The sequence below is a fragment of the Aotus nancymaae genome, unplaced genomic scaffold, assembly GCF_030222135.1.
Source record: "Aotus nancymaae isolate 86718 unplaced genomic scaffold, 86718_ANA_hifiasm-v0.15.2.pri h1tg000025l, whole genome shotgun sequence".
NCBI classification, from domain to species: domain Eukaryota; kingdom Metazoa; phylum Chordata; class Mammalia; order Primates; family Aotidae; genus Aotus; species Aotus nancymaae.
The window spans coordinates 19,420,243-19,436,352 of NW_026988438.1; the positions used below are offsets into that span (position 1 = coordinate 19,420,243).

At 39.5% G+C, this 16,110-nt stretch overlaps 1 protein-coding gene across 1 annotated transcript in view; it reads right to left on the minus strand.

Moving 5' to 3' along the window:
• Positions 1-16,110, minus strand: part of CDK14 (cyclin dependent kinase 14) — a 763,966-nt gene that overhangs the window by 617,896 nt on the left and 129,960 nt on the right. The window contains exon 3 of the mRNA XM_064380407.1: positions 3,070-3,175. The gene's annotated coding sequence lies outside the window, so the exon portion shown is untranslated. The remainder of the gene's footprint in view (positions 1-3,069; positions 3,176-16,110) is intronic.

Consider the following 16,110-nt stretch of genomic DNA (forward strand, 5'->3'; position numbering starts at 1 on the left):
AAACAATGTCTCCAATTTTAATAATTTTCTGCAATCCCAAAAAAAAAAAAAGAAGAAGTCATTGTTCTCATTTACCCTCAAATCCTGGCCAGATTTTGTGCTCTGGCCTAATCAATAGGTTCCTCTTTAGACATAAAATACTACTGAGCTTATATCATAATAGCTGAGGCACAGTGGGGGCAGTTTAGATTCAGAAAAAAGAAGGCACAGGTCAGACGGAAGGGCTGCCCTGGATGGAGTTTCATGATAGGGCTTAGGAGCCCCAGACACCAGAGCCACAGCTCATGGGAGGAGGGAAAATGGTGGACAGAGACAAAAGAAGGGGGTAACAGATATGCACAGGGAAATGGAAAGATGTTAAAGAAAGACTTCAAACTTTGCCCAAAGCCCTAGTGTTGGTGAACTCACTACTTGCTTTTGATAAATATGGGGGAAGCTGCTGGTATCTGAACTAAGAACATGTCTTAGTCCATTTGGGCTAACCCACTAAAGACTGGGTGGCTAAAACGAAGTCAACATTAAGGCACCAGCAGATATGGCCAGGCATGGTGGCTTATGCCTGTAATCCCAGCACTTTGGGAGGCTGAGGCAGAAGGATCTCTTGAAGCCAGGAGTTCAAGACCAGACTGAGCAACCTGGTGAAAACCCATCTCTACAAAAAAATACAAAAAAATTAGCTGGGCATGGTGAAATGTGCCTGTGGTTTCAGCTACTTAAGGGCTGAGGTAGGAGGATTACCTGAGCCTGGAAAGGTTGAGACTGCAGTGAGCCAAGATAGCACCACTGCACTCCAGCTTGGGCAATGAAGTGAGACCCTGGTGTGTGGTGAGGGACCTCTTCTGGTTTACAAACAGCCGTCTTCTTGCTGTGACCTCGCATGGGTGATAAGTGAGTTCTCTAAGGTCTCTTTTATAAGGGCACTATTGCCATACACTAGGGCTCCACCCTCATGATCTAATCACCTCTCAAAGGCCTCACCTCCTAATACCATCACCGTGGAGGTTAGGATTTCAACTTATACATTCTGAAGGGACTCAAATAGAACCTTGCTTAACACAAGAGCATTTAACCTAAGTAAGATAGAAGAGGATAGTGCTTAAGTGTATGGGTTCAAATCTTGCCCTTATTCCTTAAAAGACACTTTGGTCAAGAAACTGATTATTGGCTGGGTGTGGTGGCTTACACCTGCAATCCCAGCACTTTGGGAGGCCAAGGTGGGTGGATCACCTGAGGTCAGGAGTTCGAGACCAGCCCAGCTAACCTGGTGAAACCCCATCTCTACTAAAAATATAAAAATTAGTGGGCATGGTGGTGGGCACCTGTAATCCCAGCTACTTGGGAGTCTGAGACAGGAGAATCACTTGAACCCAGGAGGCAGAGGTTGCAGTGAACCAAGATCATGCTATTGCACTCCAGCCTGGGTGACAGAGCGAGACTCCATCTCAAAAAAAAAAAAAAAAAGAAACTGATTCTCTCTGTGCCTCAGTTTCCTCTCCTATAAGATGGGAGTATGTTATATCACATCATACGATGTCATGTCACGTTATGTTATGTTACATTGTGTTATATTATACGGAGCTCACCTCATAGTGTGTAAGTTAATACTTACAAATGACTTAGTTTGTAATATTAATAGTTTGTATTATTAATAGTTCTTGGTACACAATTAGTATTCAATAAAAATGAGAACTTATTATTATGAAAATAACTCCAAATATAGCATTTATACACATTTGGGCAATATATATTTTTTAATTAATTTTTTTTTTTTGAGATGGAGTTTTACTCTTGTCACCCAGGCTGGAGTGCAGTGGCACAATGTTGGCTCACTGCAACCTCCACTTTCCAAGTTCAAGTGATTCTCCTGCCTCAGCCTCCCAAGTAGCTGGGATTACAGGTGCCTGCCACCATACCTGGCTAATTTTTATATTTTTAGTAGAGAGAGGGTTTAGCCAAGTTGGCCAGGCTGGTCTCAAACTCCTGACTTCAGGGGATCCACCCACCTCGGCCTCCCAAACTGCTGGGATTGCAGGCATGAGCCACCATGCATTTGGGAAATATTTAAGGCTATCAAATTTTTGCAACAGATGAAGAATCTGATCCATTTATTTTTACTATGTATAATTTTATAAACATTTTCTTTTTTTTCTTTTTTTTTGAGACACGGTATTGCTCTGTCACCCAGGCTGGAATGTGGTGACACAATCATAGCTCACTGCAACCTTTGCCTCCTGGGTTCAAGCAATTCTTACCTAACCTTCCTGAATACCTGGGATTATAGGTGCATGCCACTACGCCCAGCTAATTTTTGTATTTTTAGTAGAGATGGGATTTCACCATGTTGACCAGGCTGATCTCAAACTTCTGACCTCAAATGATCCTCCTGCCTCAGCCTCCCAAAGTTCTGGGATTACAGGCATGAGCTATCACACGTGGCTGGCAAAAATTATCATTGGATAATTTTTTATGGATTTTTTTTTTATGTTTGATCTTTAGCCAAAGATAAGTATTACAAGGTTTTCATAAACAAAGCACAGTCATTTCTAAACTTTTCTCACCAAAAGTGGGGGTACATTTTACCTTTTTATCTCTTGCAGACAAATGGACTGACTCTACCATCTCCAAATATTGAGGAAATGTTTAGTTTTCTTTTCTACCTTGCTCAAATTATATGCCGACATACGGAGATTAGGTAGAATCCCAGACCTCACTGAACAAATAGCTAGGTGGGATTCTTTCCTCATTAAAGGCAACTTCATATTAGAATCCAGCTTAATTAAAATAGTTTGGAAAAGGTTAGAAGACCATATTATCAGTCTTGTATGATCCTAGAGGGTAAGGTGAAATAAGAGTTGGACTTACTGGGATCCTGTGCACCTCTGAGCAAGCACATCACCTAACCTCCCTGACTTCCATGTTCTTATCCACAGGAGAATCATGGGGAAAGGGTTGCCCAGCCCAACTCCCAAGGTTCTTGTTAGGATTTAATATCAAATGTTATTTAAAAGCTGAAAAACAAAAGCACTCTACAAATGCAAAAGGAATTTACTCAAATCACTTTCCTCTTACCAAATTTCTTTTCTGCATGTCATTCAACAGGTAGACTGGTTTATCTGTCAGGAGTAACAGCCCTGAATTAATCCCATTCACATCTTTGAATTGCTGTTACTGGTATCTGTAAGAGAAAAATCATGCTCAATTAACCAACTGTGGAGTTCTTTAATGTTGATTAAAAAAATAACAAAATGGTATCTGGCCAATAGTAGGTACTCAATAAATGTTTGTTGAATGAATTCAGAAGTGCTGTAAGATTCCACTCTCAGGGCTGTTAAAAGTCAAAACAATGGCCAAAACAACCTAGTTACTCGGGAGACCTAATTTTCATAGAGAAGGATTTGGGTAATGAGAACCAGAGACTAGTGGTAAATGCTCTTCTGGCAGAATCAACAATTGTGGTGACTGGCATGAATGCTTAATCTAGCACTTTTATATTTTTAAAAAGGGTGCAAGACAAAAGCAAGCATTTAAAGATGGCATTAAACTCTTCATTGTAACATGATACATCATAACATTGAACAAAAAATGCATGCGATTTCATAAACTCTGCAAGTAACCATAGTATTTGCAATGTGTACAAGCATCGAACAATAAGTATTCGAGGGAGCAGAGACAAATAATTCGAACAAATAACTCAAGATCTAGAAAATGGTTAAAGGAATCATTACCGATTCAAGAAATAGGTAAATGCTGGCTACAATTGATATGAAAAAGTTGGGAAGAAAAAAGAGGATTTTAAAAAATTTAATTTAATTTTAAGTTCTGGGATACATGGGCAGGACGTGCAGGTTTGTTACACAGGTAAACATGTGCCATGGTGGTTTGCTGCACCTATCAACCCATCGCCTAGGTATTAAGCCCCACATGCATTAGCTATTTATCCTGATGCTTTCCCTCCTGCCACCCCACTGACAGGCCTCAGTGTGTGTTGTTCCCTTCCCTGTGTCCATGTGTTCTCATTGTTCAGCTCCCACTTATAAGTGGGAACATGCAGTGTTTGGTTTTCTATTCTTCTTAGTTTGCTGAGGACAATGGCTTCCAGCTCCATCCTTGTCCCTACAAAGAACACTATCTCATTCATTTTTATGGCTGCATAATATTCCATGTGTATATGTACCACATTTTCTTTATACAGTCTATCATTGATGGGCATTTGGGTTGATTCCATGTCTTTGCTATTGTGCATAGTGCTGCAATGAACATAGGTACATATGTGTCTTTATAATAGAATAATTTATATTCCTTTGGACATATATCCAGTAATGAGATTGCTGGGTCAAATAGTATTTCTGGTTCTAGATCATTGTGGAAGACAGTGTGGTGATTCCTCAAAGATCAAGGATTTCTTTTTTTATGTCATATTTGCAGAGGCCATCTTCTACCATTCATCTGTCTCTCTTGAACCTTTGTCCCAACATTTTGTAACTATTTGTCAGTATTTATTTTTCCTTTTTAAACAGCTTTATTGAGAAGCAATTCACATACCATATAATTCACCCATTTAAAGTGGACAATTCAGCCAGGTGTGGTGGCTCATAACTGTAATCCCAGCACATTGAGAGGCCAAGGTGGGTGGATCACCTGAGGTCAGGAGTTCAAGACCAGCCTGACCAATATCGGCAAAACTCATCTTTACTAAAAGTACAAAAATTATCCAGGCATGGTGGGTGGCACATGTCTGTAATCTCAGCTACTCGAGAGGGAGGCTGAGGCGGGAGAATAGCTTAACCTGGGAGGGAGAGATTGCAGTGAGTTGAGATTGTGCCACTGTGCTCCAGCCTGGGCAACAGAACAAGACTCTGAATAGATAAATTAAAAAATAAATAAATAAAGTGGACAATTCAATGGTCTTTATTATATTTACAAGGTGAATTATCATCACCATTAAATTTGAGATTTTTCATCAGCTCTAAAAAGAGCCCCTACCAAATAGTAGTCACTCTGTATTTTTCTCTTCATCCAGAGCAACCATTAATTTACTTTCTATCTCTACAAATTTGCCTATTCTGGACATTTCGCATAAATGGCATCATATTATGGGGTCTTTTGGGCCATTTCCTTTCTCTTAGCATATTTTCAAGGTTCATCCTTGTTGCAGCATGTATCAGTATTTCATTCCTTTTTGCTGAGTAATTTTCCATTGTATGAGTATCTCACACCTTATGCTTTCATCAGTTGATAGACATTTGGGTTGTCTGGGGGCTATTATAAATAATGTTGCTATGAACATTCATGTATACGAATTTTTATGTAAATATACAGACAGTCCCCGACTTAATAATGGTTTGACTTAATGATTTTTTGACTTTACAGTGGGTTTACCAGGATATTACATGCATTTTTGATAGGATATTTTCAACTTTTGATGCGTTTATTGGGACATAACCTCATAAGTCAAGGAGCATCTAGATGTACCTAATTTTTTATTTCACTTTTTTAAATTTGGGATTTAATCATTCATATACCATAAAATTCATCATTTTAAAGTATAGACTTTACTGGTTTCAGTGTATTCACAAGGCTACACAACTATCACCATCATCTTATTCCAGAAAATTTTCAGCACCCCAAATACAAACTCTGTACCCATTAGCCTTGAATTAGTATTGAATCAGTAAGGCTAGAGTCCTCTATTCTTCCTGCCTTGAGAAAATAATTTAAAACATCTTGTCCTTTTTATTCAAGGGGAAATATCATCTGTGTATTTGAAAAATAAGCACATTGACTTTAAAATAATGGATTTATTGAGATATAATTTGCATACCATAAAATTCACTCTTTTAAAGTATATAATTTAGTGGTTTTCTAGTACGTTCACAAAGTTACGCAATCATTACCACTGTCTAATTCCAGAACATTTTCATCATGCCAAAAACGAAACCTTATACCCATTAGCAGTCACTCCCCATTCCCTCCTTCCCACAACCTTTAGCAACCCCTAGTCTACTTTCTGCCTTTATGGATTTGCCTATTCTAAACTATGTTTAACCTTTCGAGGAGTAAAAAGGAATTTTTTTACTTTGTACAAAGTAAAAAATGGTTACGGGACATTGTTCCTTAACTATTCTTCGAAACATAAATCATTTGGTTACTTACACACACACACACACACACACACACACACACACACATACGCCCCTACTGCTTTTGTCATCACTGACATTTTCACACCTCCATGCCACTTGACCTTTGAACAATGAGAACACTTGGACACAGGAAGGGGAACATCACACACTGGGACCTGTTGGGGGAGGGAGGGGTTGGCTAGGGGAGGGATAGCAGGGGATGGGGAGATTGGGGAGGGCTAACTTTAGGAGAAATATCTAATGTAGATGATGGGGGGATAGATGCAGCAAACCACCATGGCACGCGTATACCTATGTAACAAATCTTCAAGTTCTGCACATATACCCTGGAACTTAAAGTATAATTTTTAAAAAATTTTGGTGTTATGTATAGAAAAGAGACAGAAAAGATAGAGAACTTTTGTAAAATTTATTTCTTGGTGAGAAATCTTGGGCTAAATTTTGTGTAGGTGCTAATAATTTCAGAGTCACAGCTCAGGCTATAGGAATATTACTTTATTGCACTAAACAGAGCTCAATTTCTATGAGATCCCATTTTTGACAGTGAAAATAATTATGTCATTTACAGCTAGCTTAGTTACTTTCAGCATAAAATTGAGTTCCTTTTCATGAATATTCAGTCAGAGTTGGCTTACTATTTTATCATTTCAAAGTTTGAACTCTGTCCTCATTTCTCAAAATGTTGTCCCTTCCCTCACTTCTCGGGATCTCCAAGGAGGGAATAGTTTTTAGAACACCATTGGTTGTGGGGCTTTGGCCCTTGGTCCTTGCTTGGGGCTCCTACTGGCCCCAGATGAGGAGGGCTTGTTGGCCCATCTTCACTGCAGGTGCTCTTTGAGGGTCTGGACAGTGTGACTCTTGGTCATTTGTCTTGGCACACATGGTTAAAGCCCTGTGGTTGTCCTATCTGTCCCCATCCCTGATCTCCCTTTCCTACCCCATCACTCCACCATGCCCTTGACTTGCCTCACCTCAGCCCTCTTAGTGGGGATTGATCTTCCTCTGTCATGGAGCTCTCAGATCTAGATGACTCTGCCCCCACCACCCCAGTGACTCCTGGCAGACCACTGACTCAATCCTTGGCAGCCCCAACCCCCCAGATATGTAACTTTTATATCTTGCTCTGCCTCATGCAGAATTAGAGGTACTGGAGAGTGGGATATCTTCTCCAGCCTCTGTTTCTGCCTAAAAATGAGAAAATAAAGCCTACTATGCCTAGGCTGCCCAATGCTGTCTTCAGGCTCTACATGGCATTCTCCTCCCAGAATTCTGAATGGAAGGGCCCCATACCCTTGCTGTTGACAGATACTGAAAACTCTCTAGAAGTCTATTCTTAGAAGGGGAGGTGGGGAGTAAACTACAAAAACAGCCAATCTCTCTTTTCTCTCTCCTCTCTTCTTCCTTGCCTTTCCACTGTGTATGGGTGGTGGCTGTGGGTCATCCAGGTGGGTACAAAATCCTGAAGTTTGGGGAAGCAGTCAGGAGTAAAGGTATATATTTGTAAGGTGCTGTTGTTTGAATATGTCCCTTAAAGTTCATGTGCTGGAAACCTAATCCCCAATGCAACAGTGTTGAGAGATGAGACCTCAAAGAGGCCATTAGGTAATAAGGGCTCTGCTGCCCTGATAAGTGCATTAATGTCATTGGAGTGAACTTGTTTCTGTTTTGTTTTTTTACCTCCCTTCTTCTCCACTCACTCTCTCCTTTTTTCTTTTTCTTTTTTGAATTTGTTATCTCAGGATTGGGATACTGATTTAAAAACAGTTCAGCCCCTTCCTCTCTGGCATGTGTGTGTTCTCTTGCCCTTCTACCCTCTGCCAGAGGACACAGCAAGAAGGTCTTCAACAGATGCCAGCCCCTTGATCTTGGACTTCACAGTCTCTAGAACTGTAAGAAATATATCTCTGTTCTTTATAAACTACCCAGTCTCAGGTATTCTGCTATACAAGCTGAAAACAGTCTAGGACAGATGGCTTCAACATAAAAATGAGGGTTGAAGCTGTGAGGCTTATAAATGAGATCATGATAGGCAGAAGTCTTAGGGGTCATACTTTATTATTAAAAAGCTACAGGAATGGCAATGAATTTTCTTCAAAACCTCTGGCCATATTACAAGATAAATAATGTAATCTCTGTGGAAGAGGAAGGACTTCGTCTTTTACTTTGTCAAAGATTAGTTCCTAACCAAAAACCAGTGCTTTAAGGAGGAAAACAGAGCATAATGAGTCCTAATGCACTCTTTCACCATTGAAGTGGCCAAGTAGAGGAGTTGAGGAAGACTGATCATCTTTTGAAAATTGGGCCTTTTTTTTTTTTTGAGAGTCTTGCTCTATCACCCGGGCTGGCGTGCAGTGGCACGATCTCAGCTCACTGCAGCCTCTGAGTTCCAGTGATTCTCCTGCTTCAGCCTCCTGGGTAGCTGGGATTACAGATGCATGCCACCACAACCAGCTAATTTTTGTTTTAATAAAAGTAGAGATGGGGTTTCGCCATGTTAGCCAGGCTGGTCTCGAACTCCTGACCTCAGGTGATCCACCTGCCTAGGCATCCCAAAGTGCTGGGATTACAGATATGAGCCACCATGCCCGGCCAAAAATTGGGCCATTCTTATTGTTAAAAACTACTCAAGCAACTTTATATGATCTTGAAGGAAAATCCTTGAACTGGGAATTCCTTTATGAAGAACATTTATTTTTTAAGTACCAAGAAGAAAGGACCCCTTTGTAAAGATTGTCCTTAAGAGTTAGATGTCTTTAGGGATGGAAGGAGGGGTGGTCTAAAGGATGAATGGATTGATGACTGGCTGGATAAATGGGTGGGTAGATGGATGGGTGGGTGAGTGGATAGATGGGTGGGTGGATGGAAGGGCTGACTACATGAAAACAGAGAATAATCTCTAGAAGGTTTACTCCCTTAAGAATTTACAGTTAATTACTTAATGGAGTTACAAATACTTATTGAAAGTCATCTTCTAGTTATGCTGTTTGGCAAGGTCCCTGAAGTAAATGCTCTTGACCTCATGGAGCTTGCAAACTAGAAAAAGGGACAATGAATAAATGAACAAATAAACCAAGTTATTGCCCATTTTTAAAAGTACTTTAAAAAGGATTATCATTATCATTCTAATTTTTATTTATATTTCATTAGATTAGAAACAAGTTAGTGTTGCTAATTCCTTCTCACAAGAGGAACACTGACCACCACAAAGTAGGGAAAATCCAAGATCACATTTTTACTTTATTTATTTAATTAGAGACAGAGTCTTACTCTGTCACCAGGCTGGAGTGCAGTGGTGTGATCTCGGCTTACTGCAACCTCTGCCTCCTATTGAAACTCAGCCTCCCGAGTAGCTGGGACCAGTAGATTGAACCTCCTGCCTCAGCCTCCCGAGTAGCTGGGACCAGAGGTGCGCGTCACCACACACAGCTAATTTTTTTCTATTTTTAGTAGAGACGGGGTTTTACCATATTGCCCAGGATGGTCTCAATCACTTGACCTCGTGGTCCACCTGCCTCGGCCTCCCAAAGTTCTGTGATTACAGGTGTGAGCCACTACACCTGGCCTTTTTTTTTTGAGATGGAGTCTCGCTCTGCCACCCAGGCTAGAGTACAGTGGCACGATCTCGGCTTACTGCAACTTCTGCCTCCCAGGTTCAAGCAATTCTCCTGCCTCAGCCTCCTGAGTAGTTGGGATTACAGACACATGCCACCACACCCGGCTAATTTTTTTTGGTATTTTTAGTAGAAATGGGGTTTCACCATATTGGTCAGGCTGGTCTTGAACTCCTGACCTTGTGATTGGCCTGCCTCCACCTACCAAAGTGCTGGAATTACGCCCAACGTCTGTTTTAAGTTATTTGAGAAATCTCCAAACTGTTTTCCACAGTGGCTGAACTAATTTGCATTCCCACCCACAGTGTATAAGCATTCCCCTTTCTCCACAGCCTTGCAAGCATTTGTTGTTTTTTGACTTTTTAATAACAATCAATCTGATTGGTGTGGTTTTGATTTGCATTTTGCTAATTATTCATGATGTTGAGCATTTTTTCATATGTTCGTTGGCCGCTTGTATAGCTTCTTTTGAGAAGTGTCTAGTCATGTCTTTTGCCCACTTTTTAATGGGGCTGTTTTTTGCTTGTTGAATTGTATAAGTTCCTTGTAGATTCTGGATATTAGACTTTGCAAATATTTGCTCCGACTCTTAGGTTGTTGTTTTACTCTGTTGATAGTTTTTTTGTTTTTTTTTAAAGATAGGGTTTCACCATGTTGGTCAGGCTGGTCTTGAACTCCTGACTTCAGGTGATCCACCCGCCTTGGCCTCCAAAGTGCTTGAATTACAGGCATGAGCCATCACGCCCGGCCTGATAGTTGGTTTTTTTGTTTTTCTATTTTTCTGTGCAGAAGCTCTTTAGTTTAGGTCCCACTTACCATTTTTTGTTGCAATTGCTTTTGAGGACTTGGTCATAAATTATTTCCCAAGGTCAATGTCCAGGATGGTATTTCCTAGGCTTTCTTCTAGGATTCTTATAGTTTGAGACCTTACATTTAAGTCTTTAATCCATCTTAATTTTTTTTTAATATGGTGAAAAGTAGGGGTCAAGTTTCATTCTTGTGTACATGGCTAGCCAGCTATCCCAGCACCATATATTGAATAGGGGGTTCTTTCCCCATTATTTATTTTTGTTGACTTTGTTGAAGATCAGGTAGCTGTAGGTGTGTGGCTTTATCTCCAGGTTTTCTATTTTGTTCCACTAGTCTGTATGCCTGTTTTTATACCAGTGCCATTATGTTTTGGTTATTGTAGCTTTATGGCATAATGTGAAGTTGAGTAGTGTGATGCCTCTGGCTTTCTTTCCCTTAGGATTGTTTTAGATATTTAAGCTCTTTTTTGGTTTCACGTATATTTAAAAATAGTTTTTTTCTAATTTTATGAAAAGTGACATTGGTAGTTTGATAAGAATAGCATTGAACCTATAGATTGCTTTGGGCAGTATGGCCATTTTCATGATATTGATTCTTTCATCCATGAGCATGGAATGTTTTTCTGTTAGTTTGTGTCATCTATGATTTCCTTCAACAATGTTTTGCAGTTCTTCTTGAAGAGATCTTTCACCTCCTTGGTTAGATGTATTCCTAGATATTTTATTTTGTGTGTGGGATTGAATATATATATATATATCTATATATATATATACTTTTTTTTTTTTTGAGATGGAGTCTTACTCTGTTGCCCAGGCTGGAGTACAGTGGTGTGCTCTCGGCTCACTGCAACCTCTACTTCCCAGGTTTAAGCGATTCTCCTGCCTCAGCCTCCCAAGTAGCTGGGATTACAGGTGCACACCACTATGCCCAGCTAATTTTTTTATAGTTTTAGTAGAGACAGGGTTTCACCATGTTGGCCAGGATGATCTCGATCTCCTGACCTCGTGATCCACCTGCCTTGACCTCCCAAAGTGCTGGGATTACAGGCGTGAGCAACCATACCTGGTCAAGGGATTGCATTCTTGATTTGGCTCTTAGCTTGAACATGATTGATGTATAGAAATTCTGCTGAATTTTGTACGTTGATTTTGTATCCTGGAACTTTACTGAATCATTTATCAGTTCTATAAATGTTTTGGTGGAATCTTTAAGATTTTCTAGGTACAGAATTTTATTGTCAGTGAAGAGAGTTAATATGAGTTCTTCTTCTCCTGTTTGGATGCCTTTTATTTCTTTCTTTTGCCTGATTACTCTGGCTAGGACTTCCAGCACTCTGTTGAATAGGAACGGTGAGAGGGCAACCTTGTCTTGTTCCAGCTGTCAAGGGGAATGCTTCCAGCTTTTTCCCATTCAATACAATGTTGGTTGTGAGTTTGTCATAGATGGTATGTTCCTTTGATGCCTAGTTTCTCGAGGTTTTTTTTTTTCTTTTATCATGAGGGGATGTTAAATTTATCAAAAGCTTTTTCTATGTCTATTGAGATGATCATATGGTTTTCATCTTTTTTTTTTTTTTTTTTTTTTTTTTGGAGACAGGGTCTTGCTTTGTCCCCCAGGCTAAAGTGCAATGGTGTGATGTTGGCTCACCACAACCTCTGCCTCCCAGGTTCAAATGATCCTCCCAGCTCAGCCCCCCAAGTAGCCGGGACCACACGCATGAAACACCACCATGCCTGGCTAATTTTTTTTTTTTTTTTTAAATATTTGGAGACAGAGTTTCGCCATATTGCCCAGACTGGTCTCTAAGTCCTGAGCTCGGCATTCTGCCTACCTCGGCCTCCCAAAGGGCTGAGACTACAGGCGTGAGCCCCTACACCCAGCCTGCTTTTTGTCTTTAGTTCTGTTTATGTGGTGAATCACATTTATTGATTTGTGAATGTTGAACCAACCTTGAATACCAGGTGTGGCTACTTGATCATAGTGAATTCATTAACTTTTGATGTGGTACTGGATTCAGTTTCTGGTATTTTGTTGAGGATTTTGTGTCTATGTTCATCAGGGATATGGGCCTATAGTTTTCTTTCTTGTACCTTTTCCAAGTTTTGGTTTCAGGGTGATGCTGCCTTCATAGAATGAGTCAGGGAGTAGTAGTCCCTTCTTGATTTTTGAGAATAGTTTCAGTAGAATTGGTACCAGCTCTTCTTCATGTGTTTGGTCAGATTTAGCTGTGAATCCATATGGTGTGGGACTATTTTGGTTTGTAGGTTTTTTTAAATTGCTGATTCAGTATCAGAACTTGATATTGGTCTGGTCAGGGCTTCAGTCTCTTTCTAATTCAATCTTAGGAATGTGTTTCCAGGAATGTGTCCATTTCCTCTAGATTTTCTAGTTTGTATGTATAGAGATATTCATAATAGTCTCTGAGGATCCCAGATCACATTTAAAAAAAATTAATATTATGGCTGGACATGGTGGCTTATGCTTGAAATCCCAGCACTTCGGGAGGCAGAGCCAGAAGGATCGCTTGAGTCCAGGAGTTCAAGGCCAGCCTAGTCAACATAGCAAGACCCTGTTTGTACAATAACTTAAAATAAAATACAATTTAATTCTAACCGGGTTGCTTGGCCTCCTGGCCAATTTTGCTGCTGCCAATAAAAAATAAAAATAAAAAGAGGCATAGTGAGGCATAACTGAAGTGTGTATTTACATTTGAAAGTCAACTAAAAAACATGTACTAATATAAATATAAAATTTTTGAGTATTTTATTAAATGTGTCTCTTTTCACTCTCTATCATGTATGTCTATAATACCTCACTTATAATTACTTTAAAATACTATACCTACCATACTGTCTTAAGTATTTCATCACTATTGTATTGAGCTGCCCTCTGGTGGTTTATAATTTGGTAAAATCTTCAACTACTTACCTTACGTCTGATATGTATTATGTTTGAGGTATCGTAGATTGTTTAATATCGTATTTTTTCCTACTTTTTACATGTACTTATTTGGTAGGGCCTTTGAGATACATTCACTTAATAAGAAGGGACACTGGCTAATATTCAAAATAGGGAAAAACAATTCATGCTGGAGGGTTTGTACATCCAGCATAATGAATCATCAATTATGAACATTATTTCTGTTATTGTCACTATAGCACAGAACTAACTGATAAGAGTCTCAGTAATAAAGCACAGAATATAACAACCAAATACATCCAAAAATTAAAGTATTTTTTTAAATGATTTCCCTAGTATGTATTAAAAGCTCTCACATCAAACAAAACCATATAATTAACCTTTTCAATAAAAGTATAAAATGTACTCATTAATGAATTGGCTAAATGTTTGTCACTGCTCCAAATAACTTGAAATATAGAACTGTTTTTTTAAAAGAGAGATCCAAGATAGCTGATCACTAGCAGCTCGGGCTCCTAGCTCCCAGTGAAAGCGCAGAAAACAAGAGGACGCCACACTTTCAGAAGAATATTTGTTGCTCACGGACCAGGAGATTCCCAGTGGAGGAGCCCCACGGGTCGCCAGAGCGACTCTTGTGGCCGGTGCGGCGGTTTTGCTGGCGCCTCAGCGCGGCAGTTCTTGATGCAGAGTCCAGAGATTCCCAGGCAGAAAAGCACCATCAATCTTAACACCGCTGTTTTGGCCGGCGCACAGATTCGGCGCTGGGAATCAAAAGTTGGACATCCGCTCAGAGATCTCATTAGAAAGTCAGTAATTACAAAGACGACAGACAGATAAATATATAATGAAGGGAAGAAATCAGCGTAAAAAGGCAGAGAATACTCAAAATCAGAATGCCTCTCCCTCTACAGGGGATCGCAATTCCTCATCAGTAATGGAACAAGGCTTAATAGATTACAAGTGTGTTCCAATAACAGAAGCAGGTTTCAAAACGTGGGTGATAAGAAACTTCTGTGAATTAAAAGAACTTGTTCTAACCCAATGCAAAGAAACTAAGAACCTTGAAAAAAGGTTTGACGAAATGTTAACGAGAATGGACAATTTAGAGAGGAATATAAGTGAATTGATGGAGCTGAAAAACACAACACGAGAACTTCGCGAAGCATGCACAAGTTTAAACAGTCGAATTGATCAAGTAGAAGAAAGGATATCAGATGTCGAGGACCAGCTCAGTGAAATGAAACGAGAAGACAAGATTGGAGAAAAAAGGATGAAAAGGAATGAGCAAAGTCTCCAGGAAATATGGGACTATGTGAAAAGACCTAATTTACGTTTGATAGGTGTACCTGAATGTGATGAAGAGAATGAATCCAAGTTGGAAAATACTCTTCAGGATATCATTCAGGAAAACTTTCCCAACCTAGCAAGGCAGGGTAATATTCAACTCCAGGTAATACAGAGAACACCACAAAGATATTCTTCAAGAAGACCAACCCCAAGGCACATAATTGCCAGATTTATTAGGGTTGAAATGAAGGAGAAAATACTAAGGGCAGCCAGAGAGAAAGGTCAGGTTACCCATAAAGGGAAACCTATCAGACTTACAGCAGATCTCTCAGCAGAAACCCTACAAGCCAGAAAAGAGTGGGGACCAATATTTAACATCCTTAAAGAAAAGAACTTTCCACCCAGAATTTCCTATCCAGCCAAACTAAGCTTTATAATCGAAGGAAAAATTAAATCCTTTCCGAACAAACAAGTACTTAGAGAGTTCACCACCACCAGGCCTGCTTTACAAGAGCTTCTGAAAGAAGCACTATACATATAAAGGAACAACCAATATCAGCCTTTCCAAAAATATATCAAAAAGAAAAGAACATTAACACAACAAAAAATTTACACTAACTAATGGGCAAAACAGCCAGCTAGCACCAAATGCTAGTATTAAAGTTATATATATTCTAATTGGATAAAAAGCCAAAACCCATTGCTATGCTGCATCCAGACCCATCTCACATGCAACGATACACAAAGACTCAAAACAAAGAGAAGGAGGAAGATTTATCAACCAATCAGAGAGTAAAAATAAACAAATAAAAAGCAGGAGATGCAATTCTCACCTCTGATAAAGTAGACTTTAAAGTAACAAAGATCAAAAGAGGCAAAGAAGGACATTACATAATGGCAAAAGGATCAATGTAACAAGAAGAGCTAACGATTTTATAGATCAACGAGACAGAAAATTAACAAGGACATCCAGGACTTGAACTCAGACCCGGAACAAGTAAACTTAATAAACATTTATAGAACTTTCCACTTCAAATACATAAAACATACATTACCACCTCATACCTATTCCATAAGTGACTACATAATTGGAAGTAAATCACTTCTCAGTAATCGCATAGCATTTCATAGGTTTAAATGAAATATTGGTTGGCTGCTCATTTGTTATTTTCTTCCCTTATTCCTTCCTGTCTACATCAAGTATAATTATTGGTATAAAAGAGGTTTTCAATACCCATTACTAAACTGCATTCTAGCCTGGGCAAGAAAGCAATACTCCCATTCTCTCTCTCTCTTTCTCTTCCTTTTTCCTCCTCTTCTTTATTCTTTTTCTTTCTTTC